We start from the raw sequence: 7,836 nt of genomic DNA, 5'->3' as shown, positions 1-7,836 counted from the left end.
AGTTTGTGTTAATGCCATTGCATGCTAAATATGAAGCTTGTTAATGATGCATGTGATGGTGGCTTGATGATTCTTGAACCTCCTTTTTAGCATTTTTGAGTGAGCACATATGTGCATTGGTTGCTAAATGGAGAAGAATCAGCTAGCAAGTTGTGTGCTAAGGCCGAATATAACTTTTGCATGTTAATGAGCAATGCATGTGTTAAATTGATGGAAAGGGAGAGGATGCTTTACTAGTGTGTATATGTGTGTATTAGCCAAGTTTTGAACTTGAAACAAAAGGGTGTTTAGTCAATACAAGTGACCATACTTATAGAATGTATTAAGTGTTGAAATCGGCCCCAAAATAGACATGCATATTCGGCCAATGGGGAAAAATTAGCTAAAATGTTGAGTTTGATTCATGATTCCGTACATATGTGACTTTAATGTCTAATGTATAAATATGGGCTAAGTGCCTTGTGTTCCTCTTTTCGATGCTCAAATGATTAAATCAATTTATTTGTTTAATTAAGCTCAAGAGCAAAGGGGAACTAAATCCGATAAAGGGAAGGAAAAAGTGGTCGAATAGCTATCGGAATCGTTCGACAACACCCGAGGTAAGTTCTTGAGTAAGAGAGCTTAAATTATGATGTGATTAGATCATGTTTTAAGCAAATTAAAATCATGCTCTTTGTGTGGCTATTGAGCCGAATTTGCAAGAATGATAAATGTCTTGTGTTTGAGTTTTGCTAACGAAAATGAAATACGAATGGGCCATGATTTATTGTTAAATGTGCATGGTTATTTGAATGATGTCCGGGCTAAGTCCCGAAGGCTTGTGCTAAGTGACAATATCCGGACTAAGATCCGAAGGCATTTGTGCGAGATACTAATTCCGGGCTAAGCCCGAAGGCATTTGTGCGAGATACTAATTCCGGGCTAAGCCCGAAGGCATTTGTACGAGATACTAATTCTGGGCTAAGCCCGAAGGCATTTGTGCGAGTTACTAAATCCGGGTTAAGTCCCGAAGGCATTTGTGCGAATTACTATAACCGGGCTATGTCCCGAAGGCATTTGAACGAGGAGCTATATCCGGTTAAATTCCGAAGGTACGTGATTTGGGAATGAATGAACTTGCTGTAAAATTCCAGTTAATACTCTCGAAACATCCCAACATTGAGGTATGTTTCGTATGTGCTTGAATTTAGTTGAGCCCTTACAAATAAGTATTCGCTCAGTTGATAAACGAGCTACCGGCCTTTGGCTGAGTTGATCTTTTGTGTATGTACATAAGGGTTGATAATGTGAAGCAAGTACGATATCGTAAATTTGTGCATATGAAATTATCCGTTTAGCTATATGAATGCTATACTTTTGTTGTGCTGGAATTCCTTACTCAAAACTTACTAAGCATAAATTGCTTACTCCGTTTCATTGCTCCTCTGTTTTATAGATTTGGTTCTCCAGCTATCGGACTCGGGATCTTGAAGTCAAAGTCGCCCACACTATCAAAGCCCCCCTTTTGGTACAATTTTGGTTGAACTTCGAAATGGCATGTATAGGACTACCCGTTTGTTGTGGGTCGTGGACCCTTTGGACTTGTATAAATTTTGGATAGCCATGCGAAAATGGCTTATATGTGTTTGAGTATAATGTTATAATCATTTGGTGTGGATATGCTTGACAAGGATTGGCCACGGGGATGGTTAATCACTTTCATAAATTGTGCTATTTATGCAAAAAGGGCTAGTTGAATCATGGAAACCATGAAATAGGTAAAGTCTACCTTAAAGGCAGATGCTGACAGCAGCAGTGATGTAGATTTGGAAAATCACTAAAAATAGTAGGAATGGAATTAAATAGTGAATAAATTATGTAAACAAACCTTGATGAATCTACTTTCATAGGAAAGTAACGAAACAATCATACGGACAGTATGTTAAGAGATATTCAGGTTCTCGTGAGACAGGGCCAGAACGGTTTCTGGATTCCCTGTTCCGACTTTGGAAATTCATTATAAATTAACCAGAGATAATTAGGAGTCATACCATATATTTATAGATTCCTCTCTGAGTCTAGTTTCTATAGAAACAAACGGTATCAGTATTGGAGCCCTGTACAAGGAGATATCCAAGTCGTAATGCGCAAAGGTCAGGGTAGTCGATCCCTGTAACATGGGAGACTTTGACTAATAAACTGTACTAATTGGCCCAACCAAAAATTCTAGAAAAAAAATATGTAGATGGGCATATGAGTCTAGTTTCAGGGAAAAATCACGAAACTGATTTTTTAGTTGTGAAACTCAAGATATGATTTTTAAAGCGACTAGTACGCAGATTGGCAGTGTCTGGGAAATATTTTTTATAAGGGGTTTAAAGTCTGTTAACACCTCGTGTTCGACTCCGGTGTCGGTCTCGGGTTCGGGGTGTTACATACCCAATCCCCTGAGCAGTTCAAACTCTCCCTAACAGAGTTCCACCTACGTTCCACTACCTACTTTTCCTGTTCACAAAAAATAAATACCCTATTTAACTTACCTTGCGACTTGAACCTTCGCTCCCCCTAAACATCCACACGCCACTTGCCAAACACCTATGTGGCGTCACATGCCACTTTACCATTTCTTGTGTCTTATTTTACCACCTTTAATTTAAAAGCCCATAATGCCAGAACCCTCTCTCTCTAAATCAAAAATTCAAAAATTGCCTCGAATTAAATTTACTCTTGGGCCTTCTAAAGGCCTATTGACATACTCAGACCTACATCAAACAGTCAAATCACAGAAATCCCAAAAATCCCCAAAATTGGGGCGTTACAACTCTACCCTCCTTAAAGAAATTTCATCCTCGAAATTTACTTGATTCAAACAGATAAGGGTATTGTTGTCGCATCTCCTCTTCTGGCTTCCAAGTAGCTTCCTCTCTGCCATGATTACGCCAGAGTACCTTTACCAATGGAACTGGCTTCCTTCTTAGAACCTTAACATCACGATCCTATATCTGCACAGGCTCTTCCTTGAAAGTCAAATCTGGCTGCACTTCAATCTCTGCAATCGGCACGACATGAGTAGGATCAGAATGATAACGCCTTAACATGGAGACGTGAAAAACATCGTGAATCCTGTTTAACTTCGGAGGTAATTCCAATTGGTAAGCCACTGGACCTACTCACTTAAGAACCCGATAAGGCCCAATGAACCTCGGACTCAACTTGCCCTTCTTACCAAACCTTAATATCTTCTTCCATGGTGAAACCTTCAAGAAGACCATATCACCCACTGAGTACTCAATCTCCTTACACTTCAAATCTACATACGACTTTTTCCTATCAGATGCTTCTTTTAACCGATCTCTAATTACTCTGACTTTATCTTCAGTATCCGCTACCAAATCCGGTCTAAGAACCCGTCGCTCTCCCATTTCTGTCCAACAACTACGTGTACGACACCTACGTCCATACAGTGCTTCATAAGATGCCATTCTAATACTCGCCTGATAACTATTATTATACGTAAATTCTGCCAACGGCAAGTAATCCTCCCAATTACCTCGGAAGTCAATAACACATCCCCTCAACATGTCTTCCAAAATCTGAATAACTCTTTCCGACTGACCATCAGTCTGAGGATGAAAAGCCGTGCTAAAGTTTAATCGTGTTCCCAACGCCCCTAGGATCCCAATCAGAAGTAATCGATACTGGCACTCCATGAAGTCGCACAATCTCCATATCCGTTGTCGGAGTAGGGTTACAAAGCATTACTAGAGTTTACGGAACAAAAACAGTTAATTTATGTCATTTAATATTCATATTTGAAACCAATCATATTCAATCATATTGTCCCGCAATTGGGCTTGATTTCTCTATTTTTTTAAGAATACCGCTTCTCCTACTCATATCGAATAGAACATGCTGAGGCAAACCTTCTTCATGTAAAACCTGCATGATTTAGATTGGGAGAATCGTACAGTTTTATGAAACCATACGTATATGGCTTGGATCCATAGTCAATCCTATTTTTGATAGGAGCAGTTGACAATTGAATCCAACTTTTTCCATTATTTTCGTATCCGTAATAGTGCGAAAGGAAAGCCTGGCTCCAAGTTGTTCAAGAATAGTGGCGTTGTTGAGTTTCTCGATCCTTTGACTTAGGATTAGTCAGTTCTATTTCTTGATGGGGGCAGGGAAGGGATATAACTCAGCGGTAGAGTGTCACCTTGACATGGTGGATGTCATCAGTTCGAGCCTGATTATCCCTAAACCCAATGTGAGTTTTTCTATTTTGCCTTGCCCCCTGCCGTGATTGAATAAGAATGGATAAGAGGCTCGTGGGATTGACGTGAGGGGGTAAGGATGGCTATATTTCTAGGAGCGAACTCCAACATCACTTGAGACTTGGGGTTCTTCTTCAACTGTCTCAGAAACTGAACATTGCTCTGTCGAGGATGAGGAGCCATCACTTTGACTGCCAGAACAGAACAAAGACCTTCCCTGATGACGCAACCTTCAAGAAGGGAATTTGAAATCATAAGACGACTTTGCAACAAAGAGAAAAAGAGTGCTTTCTCAAAAAAGAAAGAGAGATTGGCATTCCTCCGATCAGCATGAGAGCTCGATCCAACTGAAAGCGATCCTTCAGAAAGTCCACGTACAATTTGGCTAACTTCTGAAGTGAATAAGTAGTGTGGAAAGGTATGAAATGAGCAGACTTGGTCAACCTATCCACAATTACCCAAACTGAGTCCTTCTTCGTCGGTGTCAAGGGTAGCCCACTCACGAAGTCCATGGTTACCCTTTCCTACTTCCAAAGTGGTATCTTCACTGGCTGCAAAAGTCTGAAAGGTAGCTGAGTAGCTTTCACTTGCTGGCATGTTAGACATTTCCCCACAAACTCCGTTACTTCTCGTTTAAGCCCAGGCCACCAATACAATTCTCGCAAGTCGTGATACAACTTATTCCCTCCAGGATGCATAGTACAAAGTCCTCCATGAGCTCCTTTCAGTATCGACTGCCTTAAATCTGAGTCCTTTAGAATGCAAACTCTCCCTCAGAAACACAGAACTTTGTCACTATTCAACCCAAACTCAAAAGTTTCCCCTTTCTTAACTTGTTGGAATCGAGAAACTAAAGACTCATCCTTCAACTGCTTTTCCTTAATCTGATCCACCCAGGTTGGCCTTACTTGCAACTCAGCCAACAGGCTACCATCATCATACAGACTCAAATGAACAAACATTGCTCTCAGATCAGATACAGCTCTACGACTTAGGGCATCGGCTACCACATTAGCCTTGCCTGGGTGATACTCTATCGAACAGTCATAATCCTTAAGCAACTCTATCCATCTTCGTTGCCTAAGGTTCAACTCCTTCTGAGTCAGCAAGTACTTGAGACTCTTATGATCCATGTATATGACACACCTTTCTCCGTACAAGTAGTGTCTCCAAATCTTAAGTGCAAAAATTACTGCTGCCAATTCTAGGTCGTGAGTATGATAGTTTACTTCGTGAGGCTTAAGTTGTCGCGATGCATAAGCAACCACCTTACCCTCTTGCATCAACACACAGCCCAAACCCATATGTGATGCGTCACTATACACGGTAGAATCCTTCCCAGACTCCGGCTGAATTAATACAGGTGGCTCGGTCAGGACTTCCTTCAATTTCTCAAAAGCTTCCTACTACTTCTTGGTCAAAATAGACGGTGCTCCTTTCCTTATAAGCTTTATCAATGGTGTTGCCAACACAGAAAAACCTTCCACAAACCTTCAGTAGTACCCTGCCAAACCCAGAAAACTCTGAATTTCTGACACCGATCTAGGTGGCCTCCACTCCAGAATCGCTTCAATCTTTCGAGGGTCCACTTTGATCCCCTCAGCAGAGACAACATGACCTAAGAAGGTTACCCCCCTCAACCAAAATTCACACTTACTGAATTTTGCATAAAGTAATGCGGAGATGTTCAACATGCTTCTCTTTGGTTTCAGAATATACCAGAATATCATCAATAAAAACGACTACAAATCGATCCAAAAATGGTTGGAATACACGATTCATCAGATCCATGAATGCTGCAGGAGCGTTCGTCAGTCCAAATGGCATAACCAAAAACTCGTAATGACCATACCGAGTCCTGAATGCCATCTTATGAATATCTACCTCCTTGACCCTTAACTGATGATATCCAGATTGAAGATCAATCTTGGAGAATACCGAAGCTCGTCTAAGTTGGTCAAACAAGTCATCGATTCTTGGCAGAGGGTACTTATTCTTAATTATCAGTTTGTTCAATTGCCGATAATCGATGCACATCCACATCGTCCCATCCTTCTTTTTCACAATCAACACCAGTACTCCCCACGGAGACACACTCGACCTAATAAAGCCTCTATCCAACAACTCTTGAATTTGTGCCTTTAGCTCCATTAACTCCTTTGGTGCCATCCTGTATGGTGTGATGGACACTGGTGCCGTTCCAGGCAACAAGTCAATTCCAAACTTGACTTCTCGGTTTGGAGGGAATCCCAGAAGCTCCTCTGGAAAAACATCTTGGAACTCCTTAACGATTCTAACTTGATCCACCGTCAGACCCTCAGTCTTCGACTGACTTACAAATGCCAAATAAACCTCACAACCCTTACGAATCCACTTCTCGGCTCTCAATGCTGACACCACATTGGAAAAATAATCCCTTCGCTCACCTATCATCATAACCTCCACATCCTCTGCAGTTTTTAACACCATCCGCTTAGTTGCACAGTCCAGAGTTGCCCTATGCTTAATAAGCCAGTCCATTCCCAGAATGAGGTTGAATTCACCGCACGGTAATTCCATCAAGTCTCTAGAGAAGATTGTACCTTTAGTTTCTAAAGGCAAATCTCTATACAGTTTGTCCACCCTAACCGAGTGGCCTAAAGGACTTAGTACCGATACCTCACTCAAGTCTCCTCAGAGTGCACACCCAACGACCCAGATATGGAACATGCAACATACAAATAAGTAGATCCAATATCTATCAAAGCAGTGTACGACATGCTAGAAATCAAGAACTTACCAGTTATGACGTCGAGTGCATCGCCTTCCTCTCGACGACGAGCTGCATACACCAACGCTGGCTGTCGAGCCTCAGCATTTTTGACCCCTCTGCCAAGTGCTCCTCGACCCTGACCATTTCCATTACCTCCCCTACATTGTTCACATCCTCTCAGTGGTTGTGGTCCACCTCTCACTGGTTGAACAACCCTCCATTCTGCAACTTGAACCTGATATGTTTTCTGAGGATAGTCCCTGACTTTATGCTCCATAGATCGGCACCAAAAAAAGCACCAGAATGTTTCCTACACTCGCCCAGATGCTCCATAGATCCGCACCGAAAACAAGCACCAGAACGTGTCCTACACTCGCCCAGATGTACCTTACCACAGTCCCCATAAACTTGTGGTCTAACAACATTCATCGGAACTGCTCGAACTGGCTCTTCTACTCTTGCTCTTTTAAAATTTCTACTTGCACCACCCGAGGGTCCCAAATCCCTCCGAAAATGGTTCGGATCATTTTCACGATTCTATCTTTCTGTACGTTCACCTTCTCAGCTATCTTAGCTTTCTCCACCAGAGCAGCAAAGTCTCGCTCCCTCTGCGGAGTAATTAGCACCCTAAGTTCATCTCTAAGACCATCCTCAAAGCGCACACTACGTTCATACTCTGTAGCGACTATCCCAACGGCATACCGCTCAGCCTCAGAAACTCAGCCTCGTACTCAGCAACTGTCTTACACCCTTGAACCAGATTCAAAAATTCTTTCGTGCGGACACCCACATAACTCGCCCCAACATACTTTCCCTTGAAGGCCATCTTAA

The 7,836-nt window shown here is 42.0% G+C and overlaps 1 non-coding gene across 1 annotated transcript; it reads left to right on the top strand.

Annotated features, from left to right (window-relative positions):
- The first annotated feature begins 4,166 nt into the window (after positions 1-4,166).
- TRNAV-GAC (transfer RNA valine (anticodon GAC)) lies at positions 4,167-4,238 on the top strand. The gene has a single exon. It is a non-coding gene; the product is annotated as a tRNA-Val (tRNA).
- The last annotated feature ends 3,598 nt before the right edge of the window (positions 4,239-7,836 follow it).

The sequence above is a fragment of the Gossypium hirsutum genome, chromosome A02 (genome assembly GCF_007990345.1).
Source record: "Gossypium hirsutum isolate 1008001.06 chromosome A02, Gossypium_hirsutum_v2.1, whole genome shotgun sequence".
In the NCBI taxonomy this organism is placed as follows: domain Eukaryota; kingdom Viridiplantae; phylum Streptophyta; class Magnoliopsida; order Malvales; family Malvaceae; genus Gossypium; species Gossypium hirsutum.
This window is presented reverse-complemented; position numbering and strand designations above follow the sequence as displayed.